This window comes from Cibotium barometz, chromosome 14 (genome assembly GCF_041138505.1).
Source record: "Cibotium barometz isolate CiBa-2024 chromosome 14, ASM4113850v1, whole genome shotgun sequence".
Lineage (NCBI taxonomy): Eukaryota > Viridiplantae > Streptophyta > Polypodiopsida > Cyatheales > Cibotiaceae > Cibotium > Cibotium barometz.
Window position 1 is genome coordinate 38561233 of NC_141059.1, and position 20978 is coordinate 38582210.

Genomic DNA, 20978 nt, shown 5'->3' on the forward strand with positions numbered 1-20978 from the left:
TATGGTTTCATTAAATGATTGTTTTTCACAGTTGAATCTGTGAAAAAGGCAATTTCATATTGGGTGTGTAAGTGGTGTGACTAATTTTAAGTTTGCATGAATATCCGGCTAGGGGGCCTAGGAACTCTTTTCCCTGGTACCCGGGACAAACCTAACCAAATTCCTAATTAGATCCCATCACCATAGTGGTTGGGCAGTTGGCTACCCATGGGATAGGGGCTGACTGATGGATCTATAAAATGAGACTCAATTCTGTATGGTACGATAGATGAATAAATCCTAGACAGAAATTATTCTATGAAAAAGAATCAACGGCGGTTGTGTCTGTCAATGAGGAAAAAAGCATTGGTCTCTATGATCCAAGTGCAATCTTTTCCTTGATCGGACTATGGGACAGATCAGTTCTATTAGTTAAGGCTTTGACTACGTTAGAATAAAATTATCCTGGAGGAATCACCCGTGCTTTCTGGGTGAGGGAACTTTTTCCGGGTTCGGTTTTGGAAGAACCAAGGGATTAGTCTCTTGTCTAGATATCCGTGGGCAAGGCCCCAAGGGAGAGGCTCTGCCCTGCGCAAGAAGTGCTACTTCCGCTGCTAGCACCCCTAAATTTGTTGCGCGGGGCAGGGATCTTTCACACTTAATTACAATTCATTTCAAGTAGTGTAATCATTGTCTTTTATATTATCGTCACTCACTTCACAATTCGTTTTCGAGTAGTGTAATCATTATATAGTCATTCTCTTTTATATTGTCATCCATTTATATATGCCAATTGTGAGCTTTTATTATGGCAAATGATTGCTCAGGACGTTCACCAATCGAGGGGATGCATTCCTAGATTGCTTTGCTAGTACTGGAACCCTTGCTAGAGCATGCAGGATAGTGCATCGACATTGCACATCAACATGGAGAGTGATGAGGTGTGCCTTAGTTCGTGTCTATGACCACTCTTGTACATTCTTGAAGATTTGGGTCAATAGTTTTTCAAGGGTGACGTTGGTGAATATGCTTGATGGGAGAAGCAGAGGGACGTAGGGGCATCGTCTCTATGTGTTCCTCTCCCATATCCTCCACCCGTCCCAATACCCATGAGCCCAACAAGGTCAAGTGCCTCGTCATGGCCACCTGGTGTTCCAAGGGAGCCTCAATATATCGATATGTCATCATCATGGACACCATGTCCTAAACTTGTGAGGCCGCTATTCCCACCCGCACTCGCACCATTTGGTAGATCTCCTTACATACAGTCACCTTTCTTCTTCCACTAGCACTCCCACGGTGTCTTGACTGATGTATGTCACTCGCTTGTAATGAAAAAAAATATATTGTTATAGTCATTATTGTGATGCACTCTTGTACACTCAAATTATGTCAATGGAATTGTTTTTAGCTTCTACTATGACCGTTTAGGTAGTTAAATTGACAATTGAGAGAGATGGCAAGATGGATAGCGATCTCAAGGAGAGAGAGTGTGAGTGAAAGAGAGAAAGAAAGTTTGATTGAGACCTTAAAATAATTATTTTTATACTTAAAATAATTATTTTTATTTCTGAGAACTTAAAAATACAGTAGAGATTTCCATGTTCTAGTACTCTTCTCCTAGGCACACATCCCACCCCATCTACAACTTAGATGGGCACTAGTTAATGGTCCAATGGAATACGTATGGCAATTCCTGCTTCAAGAGCATATGGTAGCAAGTTAGGATAAAGTCCCAAGTGATGTACTTCATGAATATATTATGAGAGTAGTCATTGTAATAGCATTTGGCCTCTTATGAGCCTAAAGTGCCCGGCCGGCCATAGTTTAAGTGAGTGTGAACACTTATGGCCATGTATATAAGTGAAAATCTCTCATAATACAAAGGACTCTCCCATTGTGCAATAGAGCCTTGCTCTTGCTAATCTCTCTCTCTGTCTAATCCATGTTACTGAGTGTGTGTGAGTGAAGTGAGGTGAGAGGAGGGACGAGTACACATGGTGCAACGTGACGGTGTGACAATGCTCGCCAAACGGGGGAGGTGCAATGGAATTGCTTCTCCAAGGAGTTGTAGAGCTTGGAGACCTCAAGGGTTACGAACTCAACCATTAGAAAGATCCTCAACGACAATTGCAATTCACTGGGTAATCTTCTTGTTGGATGTGTTTCGAAGGGGGTTTGGGTGAGCCATAACATTTTTGGTGCCACTGCTGCTGGGAAATCGTCCCTTAGCTTTTTCTATCGTTTTCCATTAATCTACGCATTACTCATTACCCATTGTCTTGATTAGTGGTTTTCCATGAAAAAGAGGTGGTTTTGACGAAGATTTGTGTGTGATTTTGTGTGAAATAGCTCTCTTTTTTGTTTTATGAAGAATGCTTTTTTGCTTAATTTTTAGCTTAAATCGTTATTTTTGTTGTTGATAGTTTGGTTTTTAATGTTCCTAGGGCTTGCACATAGAGTGTATTAAGCTTTGTTTGCTTCTATTGCATTAAAAAAATGCAATAGAATGCAATTTTTAGTAATTTTTAGCTCTCTTTAGAGCTAAAATCATTAATTTTTGTTTGATTTGTATGCATTAGAGTGTTAGCAAGTATTAGGGATAGCTTAATCTTTTAAATTTTTTTCCAAAAACTTTGAAATCGACCAATCTTTCCTAATTGACTGGTTTTTGTCATTAAGGGTGATTAATCCAGTTCAAGAGGCAAAAAAGATTAGAAAATATGTTTTTTGGGATCAAATTCAATCATGTAAGATGTCGAAATCCAATCATGTAAGATGTCGAAATTAGTGTTTTTGAGTATTTTGAGAGCATCTAGATGCAAAAAAGTTTGAAAATATGTTTTTTGGGATCAAATTCAATCATATAAGATGTCAAAATTAGTGTTTTTGAGTATTTTGAGAGCATCTAGATGCATTAAAACACCTAATTACATCAATTGGAGGAATTTTTTCCTCTTTTTTACTTAATTTTGCATAAAGAGAATAGACTAGGATTACGAGTTTAATTAATCTCTAATTATAGATTAATCTACACATTAGTTAATGCACATAGCTTAAAAATTCCATGCCCTATCCAATGATGTGCTCAATGGTGTGAATTAATTAGTGTGATTAGTAGTTAATTAGAGCTTTTAGTTAGTCCAAATAGAGAAAAGATTAGTGAAAGGATTAATCTTTGATTAATTCTTAAGCATCTTTTTCCATAACTCATAAAAGCTAATGAGCATTGAATGAAAAGATGCCAATGAGTTGTCAAATGGCCACTTTTGGGGGTCATTTATGAAGGGTGTAAAGGGATGTCATAAAGTGTTAAAGTTTTTAATTCACTTGCCTTTTTGGAAAAATGCCATATCTCCCCAATTTAAAATTCAAAAAATATTCCCTCCACATAAAGAAACTCGAATTTTTCCCTAGACTCCCCAAAAAAAATATTCTAAAATTAGCGTTCCATAAATTAGTGTTTCATGGCGTGAAATAGAATCCCACGAGCGACCAAAATAATAATAATCCATGAGTTAGTGTTTCACGAATTAGTGTTTTATGGTGTGAAACAAATCCTATGGCCCAAAAAAAAAAAATCATGAATTAGCGTTTAATGATTTAGTGTTTCACGGCGTGAAACACACCTGTTTTACATTATGAAACAGGTCCATCGGCCAAAAAAAAAACAAAAACTAAAAGAGAGTCTGGAAAACAACCCTGTTTGGAGGCCGATATCTCCTAAACCGTGAATCTGATGAACACGCTCTAGTGCTCATTGGAAAGCCAGCATCGAGCTTTTGAAATTAGTCTCGAGCATCCGAGGAAAGAATCCATCATTTCGGCTTTTGACTAGTAGCCTCAAAATTTGACTGGAAATCCTTAAGAGTACTAAAAATCACCCAAAATAGTCCGAAAAAGGTTGTGAACCATATTCGAGCTACTTTTTGAGTATCTAAACGACAAAATCACGAAAAAATCAGAGAGTACTCCAAAAATACTACAACTCTCTCATACAGAGTTTTTCCAAATTCCTTTTGGAAGACATTCAAAAACGAGCTGCAAAACATGAAAAAGCTTTTGGGAATTTTTTTTCATCTTGAGACTGTGATGGAAAATAGGTTTTGAAACCTTCTCTTCCATCTGGGATGCTACTGGCATGCACGTTTTCTAGAAAAGTTCATCCTGAGGGCACTCATGTACTTTTGAGACGGCTTCTTCCATCTGGAACACCAGTGGCATGCACTTTTTTCAGAAAAATATCTCTAAGAGGTCGACCATTCATGTGCGTGTAGCGTCTAAGCTAATTAGGGTAAATGGATACCCATTTGACCCAATGAAGGGTGCACCAAGCCTCCTGAGGCTGTAACGGGTTGTAAGAAAAACTTTTTTAAAAAAACACACATATGTGTGTGTGCTCATTAAGAAACAATTGGTAACGTTACGATATAGCAACAATAGAGGGATTACCTGGGCTCACACCCAAACTAAATCCAATGGTTGGCTGAAATCTTTGAGCCATTGAGATCCATGCCCCAAATGCAACTCCCAACACCATTTGCCATGCAAACAACAAGCATGTCATCGGGTTTTACATCCCCTGTCACATCAATCCCTCCACGATTTGGTCCCTTGCCTAGCACTACCACAAGTTCTAAAGTTTTAGGAGGGATAGGTACCAATCCTTTGCAACCCCTTGATGCCCACACCTTAGATATATTGACTAATCTAGGAAGGGGGGTCTACCCAAAGACTAAGTGAGTCCCTACACACATTAGCACCCACACACGGCCTCCTTGACTCATACAAAAACACGGCCATACAAATTTCCAAAATCATGGGCAAATACGATGGAACGACTGATCCTGTTCAATTCATACAAATGTTTGAACAAAGATACAAAGTCTTTGAAAATCCAAACTACCCCACCAAGGTACATGCATTTAACCTTTGTTTAGTAGGAAAGATTAGTCAATGGTTCATCACATTGATGCCGATGATTAAGACAGCTTCATGACCTTGAAAATAGCCTTTATCCATGGCTTTTCAAGACAAGGTGATCGATGGAGTGGAGCAAGAGAACTCTATTCGATTGAATGAAAACAAAACGAAACCACTAGAGATTTTATCCTTTGAATAAAAATATTAGACTCACGATATGAGCCATGGGAGAAACTAAACGACACTCAATTGAAAAGATGTTTCATGATGGGAATAAAGCAAAACAACTTACATAACTTGATCATTGTATCCAATTCGGAAACATTCTATCAATGTTATAAAGAAGCAATACGTTTAAATGACAACATGATGATGGAGGATGAATACGATATGAGATATTCCTCATCTAAACCAAGTGAAGCAATGGCTAAAGAAAAATTGATCTCGAAATTGTCATTACCTAAATTATATGTAGCCTTGCTTAAAAGCTTTGAACTGGCATCTCTAAGAAAGAATGAGCTCCCTCAAAACCAAACACCTTTAATGCCTTTAAAGGTGATGGGCAAAATGCCTTGTGTTCATTACCATCACTACGTCCATCCCAATCCCCAGTGTGCGTACCCTAGGCTTATCTTTCTGTACTGCATACATTGCAAAACCTTGGGTCACGACACATCTCAATGTCCTAGTTCACCCACAGTTACATCAATACTACAACCATCCATGCCTCAAATAGAAATAGTTCAAAGGGTAGAAATTACTCTGGAAGCAGTTAAGCAAGCACTTCAATGTTTTTATTGTCGTGGACTACACAAAGTGGTAGAATGCACATTTTGGAATACTTCCATGCCCACAGTCACCCTGACACTTTGCAATCCATATGTAAATGATGTGGCATCGATCATATATTTCAAGATTGCCAAAGGCGAGTTGCTTTAATGCAACCTGCCTCAATGCAAGTTTACTGAAGGTGAGTTGCTTCTATGCAACCTGCCTCAATGCAAGATTGCTGAAGGTGAGTTGCTTCAATGCAACCTGCCTCTCGTAGAATACAACTCTTAACATCTTGAGTGTGTAAAAAAAGCACTTTTCCACGGTAAAAGAATGCAAAAGAACACACTTCCAAAATGGGTAGAGGAGCATGTTTTAAAACAGAAACCAAAAGAGGAAGAAAAACCTTCTAAACCCAAGAAAAACAAGGGAAAACAAACTGTAGAAACCAAGGTTGAAATAAAGGACAGGGGAAAAGAGCTTGTGAAAGTCCTAACCCCCAAAAGAGCCAATAGCTACACATGATGCAGAAGCATCCACCTCAAAGGCTACAACTCAAACCACAACACTTGCACCATTAAAGGCTAAACATGACTTATACCAAGACATTAAGAGCTATATATCACACAGACCTCAATTAAAGTTGTCAAAGGACCAAGTGTACCATTGTACACATTGAGCACTCTTGAAAAAGCTGAGAGCCAGAAAGAGGATGAAAGTGAATGGGAATATGAAACCAAAACGAGATTTGAAGCTTAAACAAAAACTGAAATATCCACGGTTCCTCTTGAACATTCTATCAGGGTATGGTTAGATTTCCCCTTGGGCAATGATGTTAAGCACAAACGCGGATTGATTAGCCCTCTAGTCATAACGTCATGAAAATAGACACTTGGGTGTCATTAGGGCAACCTAAAATCATCACTAAAGACAACAGTCTTGCAAGAGGTGCCAATGGACAAAACATTGAAGTTCTAGGTTTCTTTAACTCTGCTACTCAAACAATCAGTGGAAATGTGGAATTTAGATTCCATGTTACCCCAGCTCCCCTTGAGTATAATGTCATTCTTGGCGGCACTTAGGTAAATGACTCGTAGTATTCAAATGATGAATCCATGCAAACAGTCACCTTGAACACTCCTGCATGCATTGTGAAATTGCTCTTACGGGAGGAAGTGACCTTAGAGGAGGAGCTGGAACTACCAACATATCTTACTCAAAATATCCCAAGAATTATGGTTGGTTTGAAATGTTCTAATAAAATCACCACAATCCAAGCACAACTTTATCCATAACTAGAGCACAATCTCATGACCCTCGAGTTATGGGATTTGTTAGGTCAACCAACACTCACAAAATACTTGAACATGCCATGTTTAGGGTTCTTTGAACAAACAATGTATATAGAATCTAACCCCCTTATGTGTAAGTTCTTTGTGGGGTTGAGTATATGTTGGAAGTAGATTTGATCTTGGGGCATAAATGGATTATTGCTACCCAAGCACCACTGTGCTTTGCTAGCGATAGGGTCATCATGATGGTCAACGACACAAAGTTGACAATAGCATACTACACGGAAGAGGATTCAACCCTAATGGATTTCTATGATGTTGAACGAAAAAAACTACAAGTCTCTTCCTCGAAAGCCCCACTACATGACCTACCATCTTCGTCAATGACCAACTCAGACAAAGCATCTACTCCTCTTACTCCATCTTCGTCAATGACCAACTCAGACAAAGCATCTACTCCTCCGACTCCATCTTCACACGAAGAAGCAAAAGAGCTTCTATTTCCAATGTCAAAACCTATCCACCCATCAACAACAGCCACTCTTGAAGAAGTCCCCCAAGCACAACCATCTAATTCTAAAAAGGACCTTAAAGGAAAGGCCGTGGACCCAATGCCTCTGTATCAACCAACCTCACCAAGGGAGAAGGTTGTATGCTCAAAAGCCTCAACATCAGTAGCCACCACCCCACAAGGGACTCTAGCCTCATCGTCAACAACGCCCATGAGTCTCACTCCCACAACCTCAGCGTCAACCAATGTGAAGGAGGGCCCCAAACCTTCCATTTCAACCAAAAAGAAAACTCCACCATGGCAAACAAAATTGAGGTATCTTAATGGTATCAAAATGTGGGTCAAGAAGCAACTACTTGTAGCTCAAGGCTACTACGAAGGTGCCAATCCAATTTGGGTGCCTCCACAATCAAAGTCTCTTCCTCAATGCAAAACTCAAAGGCCAAGAAAGAATAAAAGTACTCCACAGAAACACCAAACGAAGGAGATAATCAACACCTAGTTGCATCGCCGAGACATTCACTTCCAACTCCATCTGTACCCCAAAACTGCACTCCCCCAACTGCTCATCGTCGTTGCTGCGCCTGCTCACCCCCTCTCTTCCCCCCTTTGTCACCGTGTTTCGTGCCTGCACCCCCTCCCTTTTCCTCGCATCTTCCCCCTCCCCTCTTTCTTGCCCGCCTGCGTCTCCCTTTTCTCCCCCTACTCCCACCTTCTCCCCCTCCTACTCCTTGTGCTCCTGCCTGCCTCCCCCTACCCCCGCCTTCACCCCCTTACTCACACAAGTGCCCCCCTCCTGCCTACATCCCCCCTTACTCCTGCCTCTATGAGCACTGCCTCCCCCCTCTCTGTCCTACCCCGCCAACACTGCCCTGCTCCCCCCTTCTCTCCCCTGCTCCCGCCCTGCGCCTCCTTTTGCCTTCTTGCACCCCTTCGTTTTTCTTCCCTTAATACCCTCTTCTTTGCTCCTGTCACCCCCCCGCACCCCACTTATGCCTCTTGTCTTGTTGCCTCCCCTTCTTCCATAGTCCCTCAGCTTGGGGGATGTTTCTCTATTTTTGGCAAGTTTCGGCCTCTTCTGATCTTTGCCCCCAGGAGGACTCCACGGTAGCTGCTCCGTCTCTCTTGACCAAGGCTACCGTTGCCTACCTTTTGTTTTCTAAAGCGGACCTATAGCTTCTCACAACCGACTGTAGCATCCCTAGAGGCACTCTGGTATGTAAGATTGTCGGTAGAAGCTGCCTCGCACCTGACCAACTCAGAGATCTCCTTCAGGCTTGCCTCTTAGGTGCACCTACAAAGATCATAGCCATTGGGGCATTGCTACCACCAGGTTAAGTTCGATTCACCAGCGGCGTCTGATCTTGTCATGCAACTAAGCCATGTTGCCTTGCGTACAACCCAGGCCTTCTTTGCATGATGGCAGCACAGCTTCGCCAACATCTAACCCTCTAGATGGAGTTTCACGCTTTCTAGTGGGCAGTCTGCTTTCCAGGCCTCAAGAAGGAATACCTTCCTCTTCTCTCGGTGATTGGTGGTGCCAATCGAGAGAGTGATGGAATCCACCCCACCACTGCCTCATCCCTCACACACGCGGGATTCCATCTCTTCGCATCTGTGTTACATTGTCGGATTATGTGCCTCACATGGTATCTATTCCTAGCCTCAGGGGGGCGACCCCATTATGCAGAGAGTGAAGTATTTTGGTCTTCCAGGCCAATGCTTCATTTGTAGACCAATGTGTCATCTTGCCTCGGCATCAGTCTCGGAGACCGCCCCTGATGATTCCCCCTTTCTTCTTGCTCAGATTTGCACCAGCAGGGGATCGAAGGAGGAGCAAGTTCCTAGGCAACGGAGTACCAAGTACCGACCATGGATGACCCAACATCCAAAGTGTGGCAGACGGTGGCCCCCACCCATGTCGCCCACAACAGCCGAGCACCAAAGCTAAGCGTCGCCACCGTGCACGCCAAGCTGGCAGCATGTAGAAGGATTCGGTTCTATCAGAGAGCCGTTATAAGCACTTATCTTAGCACCTGCTCTCGCAGCTGCCCGCAGACAGTGGGCCCCCTCCAGTCACACAGAGAGGGCCCCTCTTTGAGGGCAAAAGAGACCAAAGAACCAAATATACGAGAGATCAGAGAGCAAATCACACAGCATGCAATGGGAATATATATATATAAATGATAAAATCCAGTACAGGAGCTCTATGTGAGACTCCAAAGGAGCAGAGAAGGCTGTTGTCCCAAAAACGCAGATAACAGTCTCGAAGTAAGCCTGATTCTGCAGCATGTACTTTGGATGATGGCCTAGGGGAGATCAGTGTTTTCTTACCGAATGCAGCCCAGAGTAGATTGGACGGATTTCGGGAGCAGGAGAGGAGTTTGAGGAGGGGCCTAGCCTCCTTACAGCATCTTCAGGAGAGTTCCCCAGACAGCCCATGGATTAAGAGTCAACTTGCTACCACCCACACGAAGTTCGGTCCATTGAGGAGAGGAGGGTGAAGTACAGATACCATGCCAGGGATTCATTCTAGACTCAGGCCAGTGTGACAGAGTTACTAGAGATTTTTTTGAGATAGCTGCCCCCCCCATAGGAGGAGAGATGGTATTCGCAGGCTGCGTGGCCAAGATGGAACTATTGTGTCTGATCCCCCACATGTGAGAACCATCACCATGGATTTATTCCGATCTCTTCTCACTAGTGCACCATGTGAGAGCCATCACCATGGATTTATTCCGATCTCTTCTCACTAGTGCCCCATTATCCCCCAAGTGATGGATGTGTGCAAGAGAGTCTAGTGGCACACAAGAGAGGTGGTTCCCCCCTCCCTTCGGTCTTTCTTATTGACCTCTTTCACTTCAGAGGAGCTATCGGGAGATGGTGACGGCACTACCTAGGGGCAAATGCCCGGGGGCAGATGAGCTTCGTGTCTTTCTTTTCGCACGGAAGGTGGCCTTCATGGTGCCTTCAAAGAGATTATGCTCATAGGTGCCATGCCAAAGAGGCTCATAGAGGGCGTGATACATTTGATTCCCAAGGAGGGTGGTGATAGATTGGAGATTCGGCAGTGGAGACCCATCACCCTTCTAGGGACAACCTATTAAATTTTGGCCAAGGCCATCAACAGGCGACTCCAGCCTTCACTCCCAGACTTGATCCACATCACTCAGACTAGTTTTGTTAAGGATCGGAGCATTCTGGACAACATCTTTACCTTTTGGGAGGTGATAGCTTTGGCCAAGATGCAGCAACAACAGGACCTCATTGTGCTACTCCTAGACTTTGAGAAAGCTTATGTGGATTGGAGCTTTCTAATGGGCACAATGAGCCAGATGGGATTCCCCATGGAGTGAATTCGTGGAGTCTCAGGACTTTACTCAGCATCACACAGCTAGGTTCTCATTCAGAGAGCCCAAGGCGATAGATTCCCCCTTTCCCGCTTGGTTTGACAAGGCTGTCCTCTGGCACCGTACCTCTTCCTATTTGTCACCGAGGCCATGAGTTGTTTTATCTCCGCCCAAGAGACCGGACTTCAGGGATTATGCCTTCCCCTCTGCACACAGGAGGAGTTGCTGGACTTAGAGTTTGCAGACGACACATCAGCCTACCTTGCAGGAGATGTTGGGATTCTCCAAAGATTTATGGAGGTGATCTAAATTTTCTGTCGTGCATCAGGAGCGTAGAGATCAACTGGCACAAGTCATGTAGTTTTTAGGTAGGGTCAGCACCCGCCACCCCAACTTGGCAACCAGTTGAGGCTTTCCAATCCCGAGGGGCACTCCAATCCACTACCTCGGTTGCCACGTTAGCATTGATATCTCTCCCGAGCAGCAACTCTCTCCGCTTCTTTTGAGTATTCAGAAGAAGATTTTACATTCGAGCTCGGCAAGGCTATCCTTAGTAGGAAAAGTGGTGGTGACAAACTAGGTACTACTTGCCACCATGTTGTACATCACTTCGTGCTGGGCCTTTTTCTCGGGCATGTATTAGCTAGGTACAACATTTGATCCAGAACTTCTTGTGGGCCGGAAGTGATGAGAGGCCACCCACCCACCAACCACCAGGGCCAAGGTGGTGGGATGGAGAGTGATCATTCAGCTACGTAGTAGAGGGGGGCTTGGCCTCATCGATCTTGCTATACAGATCCATGCCCTACTGGGAAAGTTGATTGCCAGAGGACTCCTACCCGGTGGTGAGCCTCGGAAGGATTTCCTCTTGGCTCAAATTTCAGCCCTCACTCTAAGCCTTGGCGGCTTGTGGTGGCCACAGAGTACTAAATGGATCTTCACACAGAGAGATGCGAGCCCATGGTTTTAGCCTTGCCTTTGAGGATAGATTCACAGCCAATCTACTTCGTGCTTGGGAGCATCTCAGGCCAGCCCTCAGACAGATTATTCCAGTTGCCTCAGAGGAGCAGCTTCAATAGCCTTTGGTCTGGAACACCCTGATCCATTTATCCAATGGCCACATGCTAAGCGCCCGACTGCATATATCCTGGGGTGCCTTGAGCATGGGACCAACTAGGTCTCTCGGATATTGGATTGCACACAGACAGTTACCTCAGGAGGAGCAAGAGAGACTTAGCTATTCCTCAAGAGTGGCTGACTCCTATTCTAGACCCAACCCCCCCCAGCGGTGTGGCTAGGCGTGTTTACTAAACACAATATCCTCGTGGTGGCAGTCCATGGAGCAGATGAGGACAGCGGTCTACTCACTTTTTCTATTGGATCCCATGGCAGACTAGAGAGATCAGAGCTCCCCTTAGAGGTTTCAGAGGAGGCTGCACCTTGCATAGGGTGAGGGTGATTAGTTTTCAGGCATGGGAATGGCATATAGATCCAGCATCAGCCAAGGTGGCCAAGAAGAGACTATGTCGGCTATGGATTTGGGAGTGCCGATCTCTCTAGTGGGGGGACCCAGGAGAGTGGACTTGGCATGATCCCGTGGATTGGGAGGAGACTCTAGATGCCCCCTTCTTTGCATATACATCATGGCTTAGCTGAAGGATCCAGATGCCTGAGATAGACGGCACACCAACAACAGCAGCACACTGGCAGTCTCAGGGCCTATCACAGCTCTTCCTTTTAGATTTCTGGAAGAGGCTTTGGGACAGCTTTCGGCTCTTTCTTTGCCTAATGGCACATAGGAGTTTGGCGGTTGGTACTTGGCTGGCAGCTTGCCCATAGTGCGCGGCCACCCCAAGGAGTCTTAGAGACATTGCCTTTGGGATTGCCTCCTGAAGGCTCAACAGATTTGGCAGCGGATTCTCCGCATCTTCTCTATGGATAGGGCATCAACCCGGATCATCACTTGAGGTACTATCGCTTGGGCCACCAAGGCTAGAGTGGTCAAGACTTATAAGGAGGATGGGGGAGGACTAGCCATTCAGGTCTCCCACCATCGTATTGCAGCAATACCAGTCACAGCCCCACCTACAGGTGACTAGCAACCATGCTCATGCTAGAGATGGGAGATTTGAAGTATCATAGAGTGCTAGATACAGAGAGGCCACCAAGGCTAGAGTGGTCAAGACTTATAAGGAGGATGGGGGAGGACTAGCCATTCAGGTCTCCCACCATCGTATTGCAGCAATACCAGCCACAGCCCCACCTACAGGTGACTAGCAACCATGCTCATGCTAGAGATGGGAGATTTGAAGTAGCATAGAGTGCTAGATACAGAGAGGCCATCAAGGGTACCCACACTCTGTCGGCTGAGACCATTAGGAGCATATGGCTTGATATCATTCACACCCACCGCGGTTGGTGGGGGAAGCTACAGGGAGGTTCTAACCGCATATGCAGAAGCGGCGGGGAGCCTTCTTGAGACTTTGTAGGCCTGGCCCTTTCCTCACAAATAGAGGCGGTGACCCCATTTGGCATTACAGACCACCTACGTGGTTATTCCCCCCCTCCCCCTGTATGAGATAGCCTTCTCCTCAGAGAGCGGCCCACTGAAGGAGAAGCATCTCTTCCCCTTTGATCACTTTTTTCCCACCCTTATATGAGGCAAGTTTGTATCTAGCCCATCGTGGTTGTACTTAGCCCTTTGTGGTTGTTTTTCTTTAACTAATTGAAGGATCTTTTTCCCCAAAAAAAAAGTTCTCCACAACATTGTCCACAATCACATATGCGAGTTCCTTAAAGAACTCCAACAACTCAACAAGTGTTGGTACCAAAAAGATTATTACAAGCTCAATGATATTACCAAGGTAATACCAAAGCTTAGATTCCCAAGAGCATCAAAAAGTCCCCTAAGCATGCACAAAGAAAGAAACCTCAACACCAAAAGCATAAACCACCAATTCATAATGTTCATCAGAGATGGGTGCCTGTGCACGTGCTTTAGGAGGAACAAGGGTATCATGATGGTAATCCCATCATATGGTTGCTAAGATCAAACAAAGGAATGAACGCTTCACCAACACCTTCAACCCCAACAGCTTCACTTAAAGTTTGACAAAAATGGAGACCCAAGCAACACCAAGCAAGCCACTCAACCCCTCTCGTGCATACAACACAGATACAAGAGCTTGCTTGTTCAGTCAACCCCAATGGAAACCAACTAGAAGCCTTACCTACCATCTCGATAACAATTGAGCCACAAATTCAAGAATCAATTACCACATCTGCAATAGATACTTATGAGCGCATCAAGGACAAACTCACAATGCTCTTTTCACCCCTCTTGAGATGAGAAGCTACGCAGCAAAACATAAGAACCTATTCTCTCAAAAAGAAGAGTAGCCACAAGAACATGTTGCTCGTTACAAGGTGGTAACAAAATTTAAATTTATTTATTTAAAAAACACTTCACCCTTTAAGCTTTCACACTTTAAGCCTTCACGCCCTAACACTTCACCCTTTAAGCTTTCACACTTTAAGCCTTCACGCCCTAACACTTCATGCTTTAAGCTTTCACATTGTGACTTACAATCTGCTACTTTTTATTACGACACAAACTAATTACTCTGCTAATTCCCCACATCACTCCACTGTTGTTCTTGCTAACACTCTTCCCATCACCCAAAAAAAAAGAGAAAAAAGAAGAAGAAAAAAAGAAAAACAAAAGGGAGTCACAATATGGCCTACCTACAAAATGGTAGAATATCACAAGAAACTCTCTTCACTAGCCAATACATTTTGGTTAAGCTTATGGCTTACTATTATTTTGGCTAAGTTAATGTGGCCGCTAATCCATGAGTACATATCCTTACTCATGCACTGGAGGACATTTGCACCAAAACCTTATCATAACAATCTTCCAGGTACATCTTTGGATAGGGGGGCCATGGTGGGTGAAAGCCTGGTCAATGGTAAAACCCATAACCTAGAATTTTCCTTCAAATTGCAAACCTCTTCAAACGAATCTAAGTCTTCACTCACAACACATTGCTCTCTAATCCTAATCTTTCGTGAAGATGTCTATATTAGCCTCGCAAGTCGTCACATAATTCTTTCATGTCTCACCAACAAGTGGCTACTTCAACAGCAGCAACTCAAAAAGAGTCTATTTGACTCATTTAATATACTTCATGTTTATCTGCCTTATAGAGAAATATAATATACATAAAAGCATAAAAAGCACATGGAAAGAAGCAAGCAAGAACATGACCTAATCAACAACATTTGACAAGAATCCTACCACAAAAAGGAACATCATTGAAGGCCAATTTCTTCAAATGATCAATGTCGCTTCAATGAATTAGATGAGAAACTAAGAATCACATTCTCCTTTTAATGATTTTGTCTACGTTCCTCTGGATCCTTTCTTCTCTTCTCCCCCATCATTCACATTTCTTAGTTTCCCAACTAACACAAATCACATGTAACTCTGCTTATGATTGCCAAAAAACAAAGTGAGCAAAAAATATAACCCACACATGCTTACAAAAATATAAAAATGCAATCACTCACAAAACCCCCACCACCCCCACCAGTTTGGAATTCCCACTAATCACTAACCTTTTCATTTACTAACTAGTCTTTCTTCATCCTTTCGAAGGAACAATGACCATTGAACGTCACTCAACATTACAAAGCCATCAACAAAGCTTGCAATTCTCCCCACACAAAGGTCTTCAACAACACGATCATGAGGACGCGAACGGCATCAGGAAGGACAGAATGTTAACAAGAGCTACTTCCATTCTCTTACATTAAGGAGTCAATTTAGATACACCAAAAGGTCATGCATTCAAGATATGAAGCAATGGTGTCCAAATCTACAACTTGGACGGGCGCTCGTAATGGTCTAATGGAATACGCAAGATGATTCCCACTTCAAGAGCGTGTGGTAGCAAGTTAGGATGAAGTCCCAACCTTTTGTTTTGCAAGACAATTCACAAAGATCCCAAGCGTGGTTTCTCATAATTGAGTCATACTCTGATTGCATGCCCCCCCTTCAATTTAGATTTACCAATGCTTCCTCCAAACTAGCTGGCTACTGTAGTTTCATTATCTCAGCCATTAAGGGCATATTGATAATGTCAGCGGGGAGACCCTCTTCGGCTCCTATATTCTCTTGGATGTGTGAATAGCTATTGGATATTTTGTGATTATATTGATGGAGCTTTCCCATCCAAGATATCCTTCACACATTCAGAATATGGTCCATTCTATGGTGGTGTAGATTTCTCTTCTTCATTATCATATGATGATGATTCCACCTCTCATGGAGGTAGAGCTTTCACTGGTGTCTATGTTTATTGGGCTACTTCTTCATGTTGGAATTAGGGTTGCAGGAAAGCACACAAAGCTTGGAGAAGAAGAAGCAAGAATGCACACAACACACAATGTATTAGATTGTGTCAATGTACAAAGATAAGTTAGCCCTAGAAGGATGGGCGTATATACAAAAGCCACGTGAAAAAACCTCCTAAAGAGGGAAAAAGTGCCCCAATGGTCCTAAGTGTGTTCACACACATCACTGCCTATATATATATATGGCAACAAATCCCCCCTGGGAGTGATGGTGTGAACGAGAGCTGGCACTCATGTATAGGGGAGTGCCATGCCCGAAGTAGATCAGTCCACAAAGGGGAGCAAGCCCAAAGCTTTGCGGAAAGCTTCGAACTTCTCACGAGGAAGCGCCTTTGTGAAAAGATCGGCGAGGTTGTCCTGTGTTGGCACATAGACCAAGCTGATCTCTCCTGCTGAGAGTCTCTCCCTGACATAGTGATAATGCACCTCAATGTGCTTTGTGCGAGCATGAAAAACTGGGTTTCTCGCAACTGCCAATGCACTCTGACTGTCAGTGAAGATAGAGGTGGTAGACTCCTGTCCAACACCCAAGTCGGCCACAAGCCGTTTGAGCCACACCCACTTCTAGTTGTGAAGTTGAGTACATGGCAGCTTTCACAGCTATGGTTGAGTGAGGTCTGTCCTCAGTAAGAAGTCTCCACGTGGAAGCAAAAGTCTGATATGTCTCAGGTAAAGCATCAAGAACAGTCTGCACAAGAGAATGATCAAGAATAATCTCACCAGAAATCAACTGTTCTTTGAGATCTTTAATCTCAGCAAGAAAAACATTCATGTCATCATCTTCCTGCATAATCTTCAATTCTAGCTCTTTACGCAGGTAAGAGATTTTTGCCTCGTTACGACCAGCATACAAACCAGCTAGAATATCCCAAGCCTGTTTTGCTGTTTTAGCTGAACAAATATGTGGGGTGATGTTATGTTTGATAGAAAGTGCAATCAAGGCATGAGCCTACGCATCTTTACCATCCCAACGAGCTTGTTCAGCAGTGGGTAAAACAGCAGCAACAGTAGAGCTGCTAGAACCTGCAACATCCTCAATAGATCCTACATCCAAAGAACCTGGATGTACATCTATACCCTGCACAATGTTCCACACTCCTTTTGCAACCAAAACATGCTGCATCATGTATGCCCAAAGTGGGTAGTTGCTGTCTCCATCCATCAGCAAACAACATGCGAAATACATCATTGCTGTTATCAGCCATGGCCACTGACTGAAACTGATGCAAAAGCTACCTATAATGAAGCAAAAACTGAATAGAGAACAACTTGTGCTATGTAGCACGGTCCATAATAGAATACGTATGCCTGTTTTGCAGAAAACTACACTGTCGAAATTTCTGCAGAAAATGACGAAAACACCTGTGCAGAACTTGCATTGCAAAAACGGAGCCCGAAACGACCTCAGATGCGATTTCTGAGAACGCTAAGTCCTACGGGCTTATTTGCAGAGTATAGGGACCAGCAAGCGCTCGTAAAAGCTCACCTCAATCGGAGAACGTGAGTCGGAGGGTGCTGGCGGTGTAGCCTTGGGAGCCGATGCTTGCTCTGATACCAATTGTTGGAATTAGGGTTACAGGAAAGCACACAAAGCTTGGAGAAGAAGAAGCAAGAATGCACACAACACACAATGTATTAGATTGTGTCAACGTACAAAGATAAGTTAGCCCTAGAAGGATGGGCGTATATACAAGCCGGGGGAAAAAACCTCCTAAAGAGGGAAAAAGTGCCCCGACGGTCCTAAGTGTGTTCACACACATCACTGCCTATATATATATATGGCAACACTTCATTGAAGGATAGTGTTGATGGAGCCTTATCCTCCACCTAGTTAGGTCATTCCACAAATGCCACATCACGATGTAGTACTTTTTATACCGCAATGTCCAAGGACCTATCCCTACATAGACTGATTGGGAACTGAATATCTACCATATATAATCTCCAAAACTAGAAACAATTCCCAATAGCTCATTAGAAAGATATCAAATTGTACTTTAAACCAGTTTGATTTTTAAAGCACTCAAAAATTCTTTCATTATAGCCTAAATAGTGAAGCTATATATTAAAAAAAAACTTATGAAGGTTTTCATCTCAATTTTAATCACCCAATTCTCCATCCATACCATTAGGTTCGAAACAATCTTAGGTGGTAAAAAGAGTGCTGTAATAGCAGTTATAATTGCATACTTCCAATTTGAGAAGAGTCTCCTTTTATATTGCCCAATAAAATGGCCAAAAAGTCACATTTTTTTGCCATTTTGCTCTCCTTCAAAATGATGAAGTTTTTTGGAAACAGAACCAAGAGAAGATGCACAATATCACTAATCTATGTGGTAGGATTTCTCAATTGTAAACTCATTGGCTATGCATTATTGAAGAGTCCGAAGAAAAGTGAGAAAAAATGGTCAGTTAAACACACATAAGGTAGAAGAGAGGATTTTATTAACAGCGTCGTATAAGTAGTAGTCACATGAAGGTAGAAATTTGGAGGTCATATGGTAGAGGCACGAGGGTGGAAATATGAGTTTTATAAATTTGTGGATACTTTATACTTGCTATGTGAAGGGATGATGGATGCATGGTAGGTATTATCTTTATATGTCACATTGGCACACAACATTTCCAAATTTGATGTATTTAGCTTATTCTAGTTTTTACGCTTCATTCATTCCTTATGAATGAGGCTTCTTAATATAAAACATCATCAAGGATAATCATTGCCAATGCTTGAAAGTTTCTACTCTTGATGTGAGGATTGCTTGGACACTAGAAACTTTAAGTATTTATCGAGAGAAAGTCGTCTATGGAAGATAGGAGCTTGTAGAAGTAGGAAGGTATTTTCTTTATATGTCACATTGGCACACAACATTTCCAAATTTGATGTATTTAGCTTATTCTAGTTTTTTACGCTTCATTCATTCCTTATGAATGAGGCTTCTTAATATAAAACATCATCAAGGATAATCATTGCCAATGCTTGAAAGTTTTTCTACTCGATGTGAGGATTGCTTGGACTAGAAACTTTAAGTATTTATCGAGAGAAAGTCATCTATGGAAGATAGGAGCTTGTAGAAGTAGGAAGACTTATTAAGATGAAAAGTTTATGAGAGATTTAGTTATTTTTTGGTTGTAATATTTCTTCATACGTTTTACACAAGTGAGAGCAAAAGTTTTATGAAGCCTTAAATAGTTGTGCAAGTGGCACATTGGCCTCATTTACACAAGCTATTTTTGGTTCACAAGAATTAAAGGTCTTTGCAATTAATACACCTTCAAAGCTAGTGCAGAAGACGTTGGAGCTTACAAAAAATATGAAAAAGTACTTGTTAGTCATATTCTCTATGGGAACACCCATTACTTTATTTTGGGATATTTTATTTTGGATGCACCTTTACTTGGATTAATGTGTTTAATCAAGTTATGTACGCTAGTATGATATAGCCAAGATTAATGTGTTTAATCAATTGTGTGCACTAACTAATATTATTTTAGATCTAGGCGAAGAATGAGTGGTAGATTATGTGTGAATTATGGGTGGAACATGTGTTGGGACCACTATGGGATATTTTGGAAGTTATGTGAATACCTTTTATGGTTTGGATCAATATTTTTATAAGGCTAAGGCGTCATACGTTTGTACATACCAAATAGTATTTTATACTTTTGGTAGGCCCAAGACTTTATATTAATGCGTGCTATATTTATGTAGAGCTTGCACACTTCATAAACTCGAAAGCACCTATGCTTTGTTTTTGGAATTATCTTTTTGGAAAGCATGCGCTTTTTCTAATATATATAAACACAAGTGAGTGGTACAAGGGCTGCAGTCATCCCAATGGAGATTCAACCCACTCTTTTGTCAACGGTGACCTCTACTCTATCCTCCATCTCTCTCTAATTTGGTTTATTAAGGTTTATGCTTTTAATTTGTGCAAGTGTATATTATGCTCTAATTTTTGTGTTGAGAAATTAGGGTTTTCTTCTCCAATTGTCTTAAAGGTCCTGATAGTCCTACCTAGACAAAAAGTGACTATGCCACCAGTTTTCAAACCTTAAACAATGTGAGTGATGGTTGTGTCCACTTGGATCCTAGTTTCAAGTTAGTTGATGTCAAATTACCAACCAACCTTCATGTGTGAAAAGGCCCATTGACACCACCCAAGCAGGGTTGACTTTGACATTTAAGATTGCTCTTCAATTTTTGACATTTGATGCCCAAGCATGATGGTCGATTTTTGACATTTGACATTGCCCTTCAATTGAAAGTTTTTAAACATGTAGTTTGCTGTAATTTTACATTTTTATACAATTTTCAATGTCACTAATCCTTATTAACACAAAACCTCATTTGTCAATGTTATTTTTAAGAGAGCTAAACCTTATTAACACATAAAAGGCCATAAACATGTAAGGCGAGCATAAAGAATCAACCTTGGCCCAGGGTACATGAGTTGGGGCAAGTTGGTGTAGTCCATTGGCTCTCAAGTAGCTCTCAAGTAGAAAGCTCGCTCGTGAATGAAAGATGTCATTCAATACCTATCCTTTGTAAAACAAAATCCAAACTTGGCCGGAGGCAAAGTGTAAAGGGAAAAGTTACACAAAATTTTTGATGAAATCCTAGGTAGTAGGCCTCCTTGATGGGAAACAATGTTTAGGAAATAGATCCATCATCTTTATAAAATGCCATATGAAAATAAAAAAATATCTAGTTGAGAGATTCTAAAAAAGGAATTG